This window comes from Herpailurus yagouaroundi, unplaced genomic scaffold (assembly GCF_014898765.1).
Source record: "Herpailurus yagouaroundi ecotype Mexico unplaced genomic scaffold, PumYag 77, whole genome shotgun sequence".
Lineage (NCBI taxonomy): Eukaryota > Metazoa > Chordata > Mammalia > Carnivora > Felidae > Herpailurus > Herpailurus yagouaroundi.
Window position 1 is genome coordinate 98715948 of NW_024412388.1, and position 16912 is coordinate 98732859.

Here is a 16912-nt window from a genome sequence, read left to right on the forward strand (position 1 = left end):
TGCTGACAGCTCAGAGCCTGAGCCTGCTTCAGATTCTGTGGCCCCTCTCTCTCCCCCCCTCCCCTGCTCATGCTCTGTCTCTCTCTCAAAAGTAATAAACACTAAAATAATTAAAATAAAAAAATATATAGGTGGAGACCATAATATTTATAAGGGAGGCATCACAGTATAGGATACAAAGAGTGCGGGCTTTACAGCTGGACACCTGGATTCAATTTTTCTGCAACTTACTTAATGGTGTGCCTTGTACTCTTAACCCATCCAAGCTTTACTCTATAACAAGGGAATAACACTCACCTGTAGAGTTACTGCAAGGATCAAATGAGATAATAAAGTGTCTTAAACAAAGTAAGTGCCCAAGAACAGTTATGACACTACTGTCACAACTTATTTAAATATTATACGTATGTAAGTGCCAGTACACATTCTCACCAATCTAACCTCCTGAATGTCTATTTCTATCCCTATTACAGCAACCTCAGTTCATGTCCTTATCATTCTTCTAGAACTACCATGATGTAGTCTCCTAGATGGCCTACCTGCTTCCAGTATCCACCTCCTTCCAACACTGTTGCCAAAGTGATATTTCTAATACTTAGATATCTAAGATCAAGTCATAGTTAAGACCTTTTGGAGGAACTCCATAATTTACCAAAGGGGTTATCACAACATGCTCCCAAGGAACAATGGACTTCTAAGATCTGATATAAAAAGTAAGTAACATCCTACACACTAGCTTGCAGAAATAAGTTAAATTAATGGATAGAATTTCCTCAATATTAAGTTTTTTCCTCCACAAACACACCTGAAACATTTGATTCTTGCTACTATTTGTGGTGTTGGTCAATGCTGACAAAATGGCAAAACAAATAAACACAGGGCCAACAAAAATTTATGTAGAAACTGTGGACAAGCCAATCACGCAGCTTTTTAAAAATGTCATAGGTACACATATGTGTGCTTTTACTTTTTTACTTTTTAAAGTTATTTATTTATTCATTCATTCTTTCTTTCTTTCTTTTTTTTTTTAATTTTTTTTTCAACGTTTACTTATTTTTGGGACAGAGAGAGACAGAGCATGAACGGGGGAGGGGCAGAGAGAGAGGGAGACACAGAATCGGAAAGAGGCTCCAGGCTCTGAGCCATCAGCCCAGAGCCTGACGCAGGGCTCGAACTCACGGACCGCAAGATCATGACCTAGCTGAAGTCGGACGCTTAACCGACTGCGCCACCCAGGCGCCCCTCTTTCTTTCTTTCTTGACAGAGTGCACACACTGGAGGGGCAGAGAGAGAGGGAAAGAGAGAGAATCTCAAGCAGGTTCCACACTGTCAGCACAGAGGCCAATAAAATTCTCCATTGAATTTGCTTCAAATATTTTAAAGCAAAAGAGAAAAAAAAAATGTCAAACTGGCTTCTACCTCTCGAACTTTTACCAGCTTGTCAACTGTTCCTTGAGCAACAAACCTTCAAAGCAAGCACAAACAGGATATCAGCCTTTTATCTCACTCCTAATCAGAGGAAACAGCCTTATAGGTAACTAAAAATGATACTCAAAATAGCAAAGAAACTTAAAAAAAACCCTAATATTACTAATAATAGACAATATAAACTTCTTAACAGTTATTGTGCTTAACTGCAAAACAAGCAATAGGATTCTTCAAAAAATAAATTTAATGCCTTAATAGTTCAATCAACTCTCTTAAGACCTCTGTCATGGTGATTTTCTGAGGTTTTTGGTTTTGTTTTGTTTTGTTTTTTAGCTATTTTCTTTTTTCAATCGGGCTTCACACCCAGCACGGAGCCCAATTCAGGGCCTGAACTCACGACCCTGAGCTCAAGACTCAAGCTGAGATCAAGAGTCGGACACTTAACTGACTGAGCCACCCAGGTGCCCCTTCCTGAGTTTTTTTTTTTTTTTTTAATGAAAGGATGAAAAATGACAGTTGACTTAATGCAGATTATATTCAGATGTTGAGGCACAAGTCAAAGAATTAGAATAATGCTAACTTCGTGACTGTGTTAAATGGCTGGTTATCCACACTTCAAAAAACTTCCAAATGACTACAATTCTTCGCTGTTCACTGAATCTAATGGGTACTGATGGAGATTTTACTTAACAAAGCTGCGTAACCCTGGGAACTACTCTCATAACTAACCCAATGGTGTTACTGACTGAATGTGTCCCCCCCCCCCCAAATTCCTATGTTGAAGCCCTAATCCTCAATGGGATGGTATTGGAGATGAGGCCTTTGGGAGGTCATGAGGATGAAGTACTCATGAATGGGATGAGTGCCCTTATAAGAAGAAACATAAGAGAGATAGATGATCTCTCTCTCCACCATGGGAGGATACAACAAGACAGCCATCTGTAAACCAGGAAGAGAGCCCTCACCAGGAACCCAACTGGATGGCACCTTGATATTGGACTTCTCAGCCTCTAGAACTGTGAGAAATAAATATTTGTTAAGCCACCCAGTCGATGGTATTTTTGTTATAGCAGCCTAAGCTGACTAGACAAAGGGTAATTCCAACTTCAAAACATACCTCTTATCCTGACCACTCACTATCTTCATTGCTACCACACCAATCCACGCCATCATTTCTCCCTCTCTTGTTTTCTGATTTCTACTCATTTTTCACATCTCCTGTCCATCTTATCTAAGGTAAGGCTTCTTTTGGGGCGCCTGGGTGTCTCAGTCACTTAAGCATCCATCTTCGGCTCAGGTCATGAACTTGTGGTTCTCAGGTTCAAGCCCCGTGTCAGCTCTCTGCTGTCAGTGCAGAGACTGCTTCAGATCCTATGCCCCTCCATCCCTACCCCAGTTGTGTGTGAGCTCTCTCTCTCTCAAAATTAACATTAAAAAAAATAAAAATAAGGCTTCTTCCCCCACATATTTTTCTATGCCTTCACTCTGCTATATTTTCTCCATAGAGCTAATCATTTACCTGAAATTCCATTATTTGTTTGTTCACTTCTTGTTTGTCTTCCCGACTGGAACATAAGATTGTTCATGACTATATTCCCAGCACCTAGAAGAGTGTGCCCCATACAGTAATCCCTCAATAAATATTTGCTGAATTAATGACTAAACCCTAAATATGAGAATGTATAAAGAGGATGGGAATGCAAGCTGGTGCAGCCACTCTGGAAAACAGTATGGAGGTTCCTCAAGAAACTAAAAATAGAACTACCCTACAACCCAGCAATTGCACTACTAGGCATTTATCCAAGGGATACAGGTGTGCTGTTTCGAAGGGACACATGCACCCCCATGTTTATAGCAGCACTATCAACAATAGCCAAAGTATGGAAAGAGCCCAAATGTCCATCGATGGATGAATGGATAAAGAAGATGTGGTATATATATACAATGGAGTATTTCTCGGCAATCAAAAAGAATGAAATCTTGCCATTTGCTACTACGTGGATGGAACTGGAGGGTATTATACTAAGTGAAATTAGTCAGTCAGAGAAAGACAAATATCATATGACTTCACTCCTATTAGAACTTTAAGAGACAAAACAGATGAACCTAAGGGAAGGGAAACAAAAATAATATAAAAACAGGGAGGGGGCCAAAACACAAGAGACTCATAAATATGGAGAACAAACTGAGGGTTAGGGGAGGGGGAGTGGGAGGGGGGATGGGCTTAATGGGTAAGGGGCACTAAGGAATCTACTCCTGAAATCACTGTTGCACTATATGCTAACTAATTTGGATGTAAATTTAAAAAATAAAAAATAAAATTTAAAAAAAAGGATGTAAAAAGAGGAAAGGTTTATGAAAATCAGCAATGCCTGTTACTTTAAGAGTTTCTAATGATTTGAAGTTGCCCCATTTGTAGGAGGGGAAAACATGTTAAAATACTTTAAGGATAAATGAGTAACACCAAAACAGCTTATTTAAAATGATAACAAGCACCACAATAGTAAGGTCCTTTTTATATATTTATGATTTGTTGGGCACTATACACATCTCATTTAATCCTCACAACAATCTCTGGAGGAAGATATTTTGATTTTCTAGGTGAGAAAATTGAGGCTTAGCAGGGTTAGATAATTTTTTTTTAAAGTAGGCTCCACACCCAAAGTGGGGCTTGAACTGATGACCCTGAGATCAAGAGTCCAATGCTCTACTGACTGAGCCAGCCAAGCATCCCAGGATTAGATAACATTTTTAAATGTTTATTTATTTGAGAGAGAGAGCGAGCACAGGAGAGAGGCAGAGAGAGAGGGAGAGAGAGAGAAAATCACAAGCAGGCTTCGTGCTGTCAGCACAGAGCCTGATTCAGGGCCCAATCCCACAAACCATGACCTGAGCCAAAACCAAGAGTAGGAAGCTCTACCGACTGAGCCACCCAGGCACCCTGGGTTGAATAACTTTTTAGGGTCATATACATTACATTATTAAGTGGAAAAACTGGAATTTGAACTCTAAAACTCTTGTTCTTATTAGCAAATAGCATATTACCTTCAAGATAAAGACATTTTGATAAGGGACATATCTAAAGTCAGAGGTCTCCAAACTCTGATTTGAAACTCCTATGAAAAAAATGATTTATGTATATTTATAAATTAGACACAACTATAATAATATGCATACTATAAAATGAAAAATTTTAAAGCACGAGATATATTTTTTAATTAAAAACATTTTTTTTAACATTTATTCATTTATGAGAGTCAGAGAGCACAGGCAGGGCAGGGACAGAGAGAGTGGGAGACACAGAATTGAAGCAGGCTCCAGGCTCCGAGCTATCAGCACAGAGCCCGACACGGGGCTCGAACTCACAGACCGTGAGATCATGACCTGAGCCGAAGTCGGACGCTTAACCGACTGAGCCACCCAGGTGCCCCGAGATATACTTTTTAAAATTTTTTAATGTTTATTTTATTTTTGAGAGAGAGAATGAGCAGGGGAGACAGAGACAGAATCTGAAGCAGGCTCCAGGCTCTGAGCTGTCAGCACAGAGCCCAACGCGGGGCTCGAACCCATGAACCGTGAGATCATGCATGACCTGAGCTGAGCCACCCAAGCACCCTAAAGCATGAGATATTGTTAAAAATAATTTTATTTTATTAGCTTTGTTAAAAATTAACTATATAGATGGAGGACAAAAGAACCATTTCATTCTTACTAAAGTATTATAAATTGTAAATATTTTATGTAAGAGCAATGTGATTGTACATGATTTTTTTTCTTGAAACAGTGATTCAAATATCTAGTTCTAAATTCAGCGTATTTTCTGCTTGATTCTAAGTGTGTTATGGGCTGGATTGTGTCTCTCCCCCATCCCCTCCCTCATTCATGTGTTGAAGTCCCAACCCCCAGTATCTCAGAATATGACTGCATTTGGAGACAGTCTTTCAAAATGTAATCAAGTTAAAATAAAATCACTAGAGTGGGCCCTAATCCAATATAACTGGTATCCCTATAAGAAAAGGAATTTGGGACACAGACACAGAAAGAAGACCATGTGAAGACACAGGGAGAAGACAGCCATCTATAAAGCCAAGGAGAGAGGCCCCAGAAGAAACCAACACCTTAATTTCAGACATCTACCCTCCAAAAGTGTAAGAACATAAACTCCACTGTTTAAGTCACTGAGTCTGTGGTACTTTGTTATGGCAGCTGAGCTGACTAATACAAAGGGTTATAGGAGTTGAAAAAGATAGCTCACCACAATACCTAGGAGCCAAAGAAAGAAGAGCTTTGTGGACTGAATTGAAATCCTCATCCTTGAATTCCATTCACAACTAAGCAAAAGTTTCTGCTGAAATCTGGCTGGTATATTTCCATCTTCTCCAAAGTCTATGCACTATATTTGCAAACTAATTGGTCCGTGTTAAATATTTAATTTTTTAATAAACTGATGAAAAATCCATTGGAACTACTTTGAAAGGTTTTATTTTATTTAAAAAAAAATTTTTAATGTTTATTTATTTTTGAGAGAGGGAGAGAGACAGAACACAAGTTGGGGAGGGGCAGAGAGAGAGGGAGACACAGAATCCAAAGCAGGCTCCAGGCTCTGAGCTGTCGGCACAGAGCTCAATGCAGGGTTTGAACCCATGGACCTCGAGATCATAACCTGACCCGAAGTCAAACGCTCAACCGACTGAGCCACCCAGGTGCCCCAAGATTTAATTTTTTTAAATGTTTACTCATTTTGAGTGGCGGGGAGGGGCAGAGAGAGGGGGGACAGAGGATCCAAAGCCAGCTCTGAGCTGACGACAGTGAGCCCGATGCGGGGCTTGAAGTCACAAACTGTGAGATCATGACTTGAGCTGAAGTTGGATACTTAACCAACTAAGTCACCCAGGTACCTCTGAAAGATTTTAAAACAGACCAGAAAATTGTTTCCAAGGGTCCTAAGTGTGCAGATATGAAGCTTTTATAGATGATATACATCCTTTGTTTTGGGCAACAATAAATAGCAATGAAAACACTTCCAAACACCAAATCCTCTCTCTAAATCATGAGATTCTTCAGAAAAACAATAGAGTTCTCATTCATTCTTAAAACATCACTTTTACCTTGAAGGGATATATTGAATGTGTCTATATTTTTAAAAATTTCTGCCAATAATCAATTGTTATTACAGAAACCCAACAGTTCTGGAACTTTTCTACTGGTAAAGGAAATATTTTAAACTTTTAAACTTTCAACTTCTAAACTTTTAAAAATACTTCTCCATAACAAACTAAGAAACTACATGAAATACAAATTCTTTTTTTTTTTTGTAAGTTTATTTAGAGAGAGAGAGAACAAGTTGGGGAGAATCAGAGGGAGAGGGGGACAGAGGATCTGAAGCGGATTCTGTGCTGAAAGCAGAGTCTTGATGGGGGGCTCAAACTCACCAACCATGAGGTCATGACCTGAGCCAAAGTCAGATACTTAACTGACTGAGCCACCCAGGCACCCCTGAGATACAAATTATTTTCAAGGCTATTGTTCATCCTATTCTCAAAGGATTGTAATGATTCTACCATTTAAAATATAATTTGTAGGGGTACCTGGCTGGCTCAGTCAGTGGCATGTGTGACTCTTGATCTGAGGGTTGTGAGTTAGAGCCCCACTTTGGGTATAGAGATTATTTAAAAATAAAATCTTAAGGAGCACCTGGGTGGCTCAGACGGTTAAGTGTCTCACTTTGGCTCAGGTCACAATTTCACAGCTTGTGGGTTCGAACCCTGCGTTGGCCTTTGTGCTGACAGCTCAGAGCCTGGAGCCTGCTTCGGATTCTGTGTCTCCCTCTCTCTCTGCACCTCCCCTGCTTGCATTCTGTCTCTCTCTCTCAAAAATAAATAAACATTTAAAAAATTTAAATAAAATATAATTTTTAAATCTACCTACTTAGACACACATAAGCTGGACACATAAAAACTGCTATGTGTTGCAACAGGTAAAAGTAAACAGAAAGTGAGGATGTCACTGTCAACTCCTTTTTGCTGGGGGATGAGCACTCTTTCCCTGGGGATTAATCCCATAAATGAACTCTGACAGGAGTGAAGGCATCAGTGTCAGTCTGTACATTAATTTAGTACAGCCTAATTTATTGCTTTTTTAGATGAAAACTGATACAAAAACAATGCTAATGCTCTTTTCATCTCAGTGTATCACCTTGTGCACCCGTAGAAGACCATGAGTACAGAGTAAAGTATTCCAACTTACACGTGTATTACCTTTAAAGTTTACCATTTTACACAAGTAAACTGAGAATATTCAGGGGTCTGCTAAAGTAACCAGGCGACCAAAAGTTTTATGAGTATAAAATGCAAACAACTCTTTCCTTTGAAACTCAGGGTACAGAGAAGATGTAAGAAGTATTTTCCTCCACAGCTTTATTGAGGTATAACTGACATAGGATATTGTGTGAGCTTAAGGCGTACAACATGATTTGGTAAGTGCATATACTCTGAAATGATTATCACAATAAGGTTAGTTAACACATTCATCAACTCATTACTATTTTATTTTGTATCGAGAACATTTAAGATCTGCTCTCTTAGCAACAGTATTGTTAACTACTCACCAAGAACTGTCTTCTGAAAGGTGCAAAATACATGCCTACAGAGGTCATTTACATCTGGACAGTCTTAGGCTTTTCCCAAATGACAGGGAAACACAAAAGAAGCCTGGGGGAGCAGGGGACACATGCACTAGAGGCTGGAAGAAAGAAGAATGCGATTTGAGAAAAGCGTTCCTCCGTCTACATTTCAAGGAGGCTGGCAATCAAATTAGTAGCTGTGCTTCTGTTGCAGCTAGACTTCAATCTAGTGTTCGGTCAATAATCTAGTTTAGAGCCATGCTAGGTATGGTTAATTGTATAGTGTACCATATCCAGAAATGTACCAGTCCTAAGAGGCTGTATGGGCCCCTGGTAAAACAGGCCTTAAAGTAGAACTAAGTTCCCAAACCAACATCTTAAACCATGAAGTTAGCCAAGTTTATATCAGAGCTTACAGAGAAATTCAAAATCCCTAGGAGTGTAGAAGCAGGCTCTTCAGCTAACCATACCTCTTAGAATTTAGGAGACAATTCGGATTTCCAAAGAGTTACTCTGGAGCACAGATACCAATAAAGAGTTGGATTTAGATTCACAGGAGCCAGGAGTGCTGTGCGCACTAAAAGTCCTTACCCGATTCTCGTATCAGGAGTACAGGGACCAAGCTCCCAGCAACTCTTGCCTTGTCCTATTTGTCTCCTTTATAAACCTCAAAATCTCTTTGGGATGCACCTTCAATTTGTGATATGAAAGGTGTAAAAGTGCTACAGTTGAAGATGAAACACAGGTGTAGCAAAACAGAGCAAAATAGAGGTGTAGATGTTAGAGGTAGCAAAACAGAGACGTAAAAGTATTGTTCTGCCTACAGAGGATGACAACAGTTTAATTTATACAGTTGGCACTCCACTCACCAAAACTCGATTATGACTATCTAGTTGACCCACAATATGATAATGCCCTGCTCAAATCTAGTATTTGTTCAAATCTAATATTCTGCCCAACTTTGTTAAGCCATTTCATTGGCTTCTACGTCATGCCTTCCTGCTATGTTTGTGAAAAGAATGCAAACTAATTTTCTTACAGTATACCCCCTGTTATAACACATATGTTAATTAGTACGCTGTTGAGACCACATCTTTGGACTGGAACATAATACTAAATAGAATACTACTGTAATGCAGTTAGCCTATAAAGTAGTGTTTTACCAAATACATTTGAAAGATACTCAACTAAATTTACCAAGGAAAATAAGAAAAATAAATTTAGAAAGATACTTTGAAAAAAATACATAATATAATCCGTAAGTTTTTTTTTCTTTTCATTTTTTAAAAATTTAAATCCAAGTGAGTTAACATATAGTGTAATAATAGTTTCGGGAGTAGAATTTACTGATTCATCACTTACATTTGACACCCAGTGGTCATCCCAAAAAGTGCCCTCGTTAATGCCCTTCACCCATTTAGCCCATCCCCCCCCAACACCCTGCCAGCAACCCTCAGTTTGTTCTCTGTATTTCAGAGTCTCTTATGGTTTGCCTCCCTCTCTGTTTTTATCTTATTTTTCCTTCCCTTCCCCATGTTCATTTGTTTTTTGTTTCTTAAATTCATAATCCCTAAGTTTTAAAAGATATCTTCCAAATAAGCTAATGATATGATTTGTTATTCACACCACTGCTCCTGTCCCATAAAGAATGCTGTAGTAAGTCAACAAGAGAGTATTCAGTGTCACTAATAGCATGACCGACGTCAAAGCGGTCCTCTCTAATTCAGTTCTTATGTCTCTTATCAGCAGGAGAACTTAATTACCACAACCCAAATATTTTCAGCAAATGTAGGGTAAAGAGAAAAAAATCCAGGTGGCACAGAAGAGGTATCTTTGCATAGTGATGTGATATTTTATTTTATTAAAAAAATTTTTTTTAATGTTTATTTATTTTTGAAGGAGAGAGAGAGAGAGAGACAGAACATGAGCTGGGGAGGAGCAGAGACAGAATCCAAAGTAGGCTCCAGGCTCCAGGCTGTCAGCACAGGGCCCGACACGGGGCTCAAACCCACGAACCGGGAGATCAGGACCTAAGCCGAAGCAGGACACTCAACCGACTGAGCCACTCAGGCACCCCAGGTGATGTGATATTTTAAATGATCATTATTATCACTTATTAAATGTTTCAGGTGCCAAGCATTGTGCTTAGTACCTACGTGCATTATTACATTTGATTCTCACAGCTCTGACAAATAGTTATTATTACCCCCCTTTTGTAGATGAGGAAGCTGAGACTGAACGGGTTGGGTATGTTACCCAGGTAACACAAACTTAGTTCCGCTTTACTCCAAAGCTTCTGCATTTAACCAGTACGTATTACTTGTTTGTGGGCAGACATAACAATAATATCAGCTAATATAACAGGATGTCAAATGCAACTTTTCCTGTCCTCTCAGAGTTTCAGCAGGGGCCTCAAAGGCCAAGATCAAAACAATAGGAGTCCAACACTTCCATATTCTAAAGAAAAGTGCAAGGCTTATGAAGTAGGGCAGCCCCAAACTGGCTGTGTTAACATCAGTTCATTACCCTTGTCAAAACTATGTAAAAGGAATTATAATTAGTTAGTTGTAAGGGTTACGAGGGACAATATAAAGAACTTCTTTAAAGAAATTGGGCGGTGTGTGTTTCCTTGCCTCCTAAGGGAAAAGGGGGAGGTACTTCCTGCCCACCTCACACTAAGGGACCGGAAGCTTAAGATAATCACTCAAAGTGCTTAACTTCTACCCAGAATAGGAGAAACACAGGGATTGGTATCCACCCCTGCTGAGCGGGATAAAAAATGCTGGTTCATAGCTAAATTTTAAAGGCTGCTTAGGTACAATGGTCAAATTAAATGTTTCAGCAGAAGAGGAAGTTTTATAAAATGCCACAGTGTGAAAAATTACATATAAAAGTAAGTTTAATAACATGAAACTTTACAATTACATTAAATTAATGCAATGTTAGTAACCATCCAAATAATTAAGTGGTTTATCTTAATTTTTTGATCTAATCATCCTTTTCAAAACCTCCTCTAAAGAAATAACTGTCCCAAACTAGAACTTGTATACTTTAGAAATAGCTTCAAAATAGCTTGTTTTATTATTATTATTATTATTATTATTATTATTATTTTTAATGTTTATTTATTTTGAGAGAGAGACAGAACGCGAGGGCAGAGGGGCAGAAAGAGAGGGAGACACAGAATTCAAAGCAGACTCAAGGCTCTGAGCTGTCAGCACAGAGCCCAATGGGGGCGCTTGAACTCACAAATCGTGAGATCGTGACCTGAGCCGAAGTTAGAAGGTTAATGGACTGAGCCACGAGGTGCCCCCAAGTAACACAGTTTTTACATCACAAACTAAATCTTGGCTAAATTCTTAGCAAGACACTGGAAAATAAAGACAGCAAAATTCTTACTTCCTATAGTGTTCAAAGGTTGGGAAAAAATTCCAGAAAGTAAAAAGAAACATTTTTTTAAAGTTTTAAATATCATAAAGTACTACTACCACTTTTTAGAAATTTTGAAAAGAGAGAAAATGAGAGGAAAATACCTGTAAGCCTACCATCTCCGGTAATCACTAGTATATTTTAGTATATTTCCTGTCTTTTTTTTCATAAGCACATTTTTATATAGTAGCAATTATAGTATATACGAACTCGTATCCTGTCTTTTTTAGTGTTATATAAACAACGTACTTTTCAAGGATTTAAAACTATAGACATAACAGGCTCTCCTAAAAACGTACATTCATATCCCCTGAACAATGTAACTTCCTATCTTATTCTAAAGCCAAAAAGCCAGAAGACAGATTTCTCGAGTTTGCAAATCATCCCAAAATTACACATTCAACGGATATTTTATCTCACTTGACAATATAAAAGCAACACAAAGTACATTCACATAGTTATTAAACATGTCTCCTATTCCTCAAATTACCATTTAAAACACACGAAGTTTTAGGTCTGTAATGTATGAAACCCTCAGGCCCAACAATATCACTTAAAAGCAATCATAGTTACTACTCTCCCTCTTCTCCTCCTGGCCTATTCGGAACTAAAGGGTCAGGGGGAACTGAGTGTAAGGCAGGCATCCATGCCTGATGCTAAGGAGCCACATCAGAGCAGAGCCGGGGGGGGGGGGGGGGGGTGAGAGCACCAGAGCTTGGGGAGTCAGGACAGCATGCGCATAGGAGGGCTGTTGGTGTAGCAGACAGGGCCTGAACAAGGTCAAGAGGCCAGGCCCTGCAGATGTTAATGCCTGAGAAGAATGAGGGGGCAGCCAGGCTGATGAGTGGCCGGGGTGGACTGTTAGAGCCAGGGCTGGGTGAGGAAGTGGGGGCAGACTGGCATCGAGTACTGACAAGTGAACCTCAGGCTGGGTTTCAGCCTGTCAGCTGGGTGCCTATGCGTAACAGACAAGCCACTCAAACAGAACACCTTGACCATTGAATACAGGCCTCCCCACCATCTGAAAATAGGGCATTTCTATGAAACCTTTCATAACCCAAATTGGCATAAAGTGAAAAAGTAATTACCATTAATTTATAAGGAAAATTGTTTCAGCTTTCCCAGACCCCCCAAAATAGCCTCTCTCAGGATTCTGATACCTTAGCACACATCTTGCTAATAGATGCACAAAATAAACTGAGCTCAAGTATAGATGCTCACAGATGCAGTTCAAAGCCATGGTGGCTGATGCTGAGATGCGGAGTGTAGTTCCAGGGGCAGGAGCTCCGCAGAGATACTCTAGCTGAGTGCGTCTATAATAGCTCAGTTCAATGCAAAATAAATGCTGAACGCTACTTTCACTTTTTGCCTTTCTTTGTGGCAGTGAATGTCCTCTTCAGATTTCTTTCAGTTAGCAAAAACAGGGACACAGGTAGATTGCCTGTAAAAGCAAACAGCCTAATGTGAACTTTCAAAAAATGGGAGATACCTACCTATACCATGCAAGTATTAAAAAGAATGAGGTAGAGATCTATGTGTAGATATGGGAAAATGTGCAAAATAAAAGTGGGGGAAACAATTTCTCTAGTATGATTCCTTCTCTATACCCTTTTAAAAAAGATATACATATATCTATATACATACCCATTCACAAACAAATGTGCACATGCACACACACACACACACACACACACACACACACACACCTTGCCATCATGTGAACTGAATATTATATAACTGACTCCTCCTCTGTCCAGCCTCCTTCTCTGATATGGAGTGGGTGGACTAGGCCTTTTCTCTTCCTCAACGTGAACGAAAGGGGTAGTTAGGAAGTGATCATCTTACCATCATTTGGATTTTCTCGGTTCAGTATAAGGTCAGTTCTGTCAGTAAAAGTTTCATCATCTTCACACCGATACTTTTTATACAATCAGACCATACTTTAAACATTTTTTTTGTATTGTTTTTGTAATACCATGACTCAGTGTTTTGGAAGATTAAATTTTATGGACGCTGCTTATTGCATTATAGTGGATAAGCAAGAAATCATCAACGATGAGACCAGCAAGGACTTGAAACAAGTTTTTTACTCTCCATTTTATAACTTTATAATGCTTGAACCTTTTTTTTAAACTGGTATTACATACTTTTGTTGTTGTTTTTTAATGTTAAGACAGGATCTACTTGGATGGTGGAAAAATGGCTCTTTTAAATTGTATTCTTGGGGCACCTGGGTGGCTCAGTCGGTTAAGCGTCCGACTTCAGCTCAGGTCGTGATCTCGCGGTCCGTGAGTTCGAGCCCCACGTCGGGCTCTGGGCTGATGGCTCCGAGCCTGGAGCCTGCTTCAGATTCTGTGTCTCCCTCTCTCTCTGCCCCTCCCCTGTTCATGCTCTGTCTCTCTCTGTCTCAAAAATAAACTTTATAAAAAAACAAAAAAAATTACATTGCATTCTTTACATTTTTCTATACTAAAATCTTAATGCTTTTTAAAAAAAATGAACACACATAATATTGCAGAAATATCACTTCTAATAATTTATCCAAGGGAAGTCGCTGGATAAATTCACAAATGTATATGAAAGAGTGGATTTCGATTACTGTAAAATGGAAAATAAATTTCTAATAGGGACTATCATTAAATGTATTTATTTACTGTACGTTAGATGTACAATATTATGGCAAACCCATAGACTGAAATACTATTAAGTTATACCCTGTTCAAAATCTAGTAAGTAAAAGAAAAATGTTATAAAAGACTGTGCAGTATAATTCAAAAACCTGTATGAATAAATACATAAAATTTAAAAGTAAACATGGATATATACCAAAATGTTAACAGAGATTATCTCTAAGTAATAGAACTATGGTGAGTTTTCTTTTGGTTAATCTTTACTTTCAAATTTTTTAATTTTAGTTTTTAGATGTTTATTTTTGAGAAAGAGAGAGAGAGAGCACGCAAGCAGGGGAAAGGCAAAGAGAGAGGGGTACAGAGGATCTGAAGCAGGCTCTGTGCTGACAGCAGACAGACTGATGACGGGCTTGAACTCACAAACCACAAGATCATAACCTGAGCTGAAGCTGGACACTTAATCAACTGAGCCACCCAGGCACCCCTGTATTTTCTAATTTTTAAAAATAAACATAAATCACTTGTATAACATTTGTTTCAAAAAAAAAAGATAACTTACTTTTAGAAGATTCATCATGTATGTTCTGAACACCTACTTCATATAAGGCATTTTGGGAACTAAAACAGCAGTAACAGCAGTTGAGCTTTATTAAGTAACTATTATATGCCAACCATTTCAGTCACTTTATATCGATTTTTGGAGCACCTCTTTGAGGTCGTATATCAGTTAGGATTAAGTTTGTGTACAGATCACTTAAAAACTGAAAATGGCAGGAGCTTAGCCAATGTTTTTAAACAAAGAGATGTCTGTTTCTCTCCACTTAAAAAAAGAGAGAGTGGCACCTGGCTGGCTCAGTTGGTGAAGCACACAACTCTTGATCTCTGGGTTGTGAGTTCGAGCTCCACGTTGGGCATAGACTTACTGGAAGGAAGGAAACGAGGGAGGAAGGAAGGAAGGAAGGAGAAAGGAAGGAAGGAAGGTGAGTAGCAGCCTAAGGTGCCCCAAGGTCCTTGAGCTCCAATGCTTCTGCTATGCCATCCCCAACGCATAGCTTCTATCTTCACAATCACTTCATAGTTCATATGAGCTGTTAGAGTTCCAGCTATTACACATGCATTCCAGGAAGTAGAAAGGAAAAAAGGCAGCTCTATTAAAGCAGCATTCCTGAAAGTCCCATATAATGCTTTTGCTGATTGCCCACTGACCAGGACTTAGTCACATGTACTAGATACATGTGAGACTGGGAAACATAATAAGTCACCTTTTTTTTTTTTTAAGTTTATTTATTTTAAGAGAGAGATAGAGCACGAGTTGGGTAGGGGTAGAGAGAGTGGGGAGAGAGAGAATCCCACACAGGCTCCACACTGTCAGGACAGAGTCCAATGTGGGGCTCGAACCCACAAACCACGAGGTCATGACCTGAGCCAAAACCAAGAGTCGGACGCTTAACCGACTGAGCCACCCAGGCACCGTAATCATTCATCTTTTTATCCTGCAATGTGCCCAGCCAAAAAATTGACTTCTGTGTCTTAAGAGAATGGACATTAGAGTTGGCAAAAAATCTGTGCCACAGGCAGGTATTATTGTCCTCATTTACAGACAGAAAACAGAGGTGCAAAGGCACGTGGTTAAGTGACAGAACCATACTCTGAAACCAGTCTATGTACCTTTCACTCCATACTATATTCCATTAGAAAATCATACACATGAAAATAAAATACAAACACACTTACAGGACATTTATATATAATTATAGGCAGTTTATTATTAAATGAAATTTGACAGATGAGAAAGCATCTACCAAAAGAACAAAACTGAGAGGCATTCCTGACAAATAGAACAACAGTAACAAATAGTTCTTTCTTTTTTTTTTTTTTTAAAGTAATCTCTTCACTCAACGTGAAGCTCAAGCTCATGACCCGGAGATCAAGAGTCGCATGCTGCACCAACTAAGCCAGCCCGGCACCAGACCAAATACTTCTGAAGCACTTACTATGTGCCAAGAGTTTTCTAAGATGTGCAAATTTTTTTCTTTTTTTTAGTGTAGCATATATAAAGCACATAAAGTCCACTAATCCTAAGCGTACAGCTCAAAGAACTTTTACATATGAATACCCTGTGTAAACCACCTGTCACACCTCAGGTTCCTTCGAGTCCCTTTCCAGGCAGTAACCATCCCCCAGAAGGAATCACCCATCTGACTTCAATCCACGGATTAGTTTTGCCTTTTCTTGAATTTCATTTAAACAAAATCATACAGTAGTAGTATTTTGTGTATGGTTTCTTTTGTGCAAAATAGTATCTGTAGGATTCATTCATGCTATTGTATATAACAGCAGGGTTTTTTTTCCCTTGCTGAGTATTATTCCATCTAATAGAAACACCAGCATTTATTAATTCATTCTCCTGTTGACAGACATGAACATTTGTTCCCAGTTTTGACTATTATGAGGAAAGCTCTTATAAACATTCTTCTATGTGTCTTTAATGTATATAGTCACTTATTTAAATCTCTTGGGTATTACCTAGCAGTAGAATTGCTGGTTATAGGGCAGACATACACTTCACTTTATTTTTTTAAATTAATTAATTAATTAATTAATCATCTGTTTTGTATCTTAAAGTCCTCATATGAGTGAAGTCATATATTTGTCTTTCTCTGACTAATTTCACGTAGCATAATGCCTTCCAGTTCCACCCACATAGTTGCAAATGGCAAGATTTCATTCTTTTTGATTGCCGAGTAATACTCCATTGTGTGTATATATATATATATATATATATATATATATATATATATAT

At 38.7% G+C, this 16912-nt stretch overlaps 1 protein-coding gene across 3 annotated transcripts in view; it reads right to left on the reverse strand.

The window, feature by feature from the left end:
- DENND2C (DENN domain containing 2C) overlaps positions 1–16912 on the reverse strand; it is an 89251-nt gene that overhangs the window by 60367 nt on the left and 11972 nt on the right. The gene's annotated exons all lie outside the window — the stretch shown is intronic.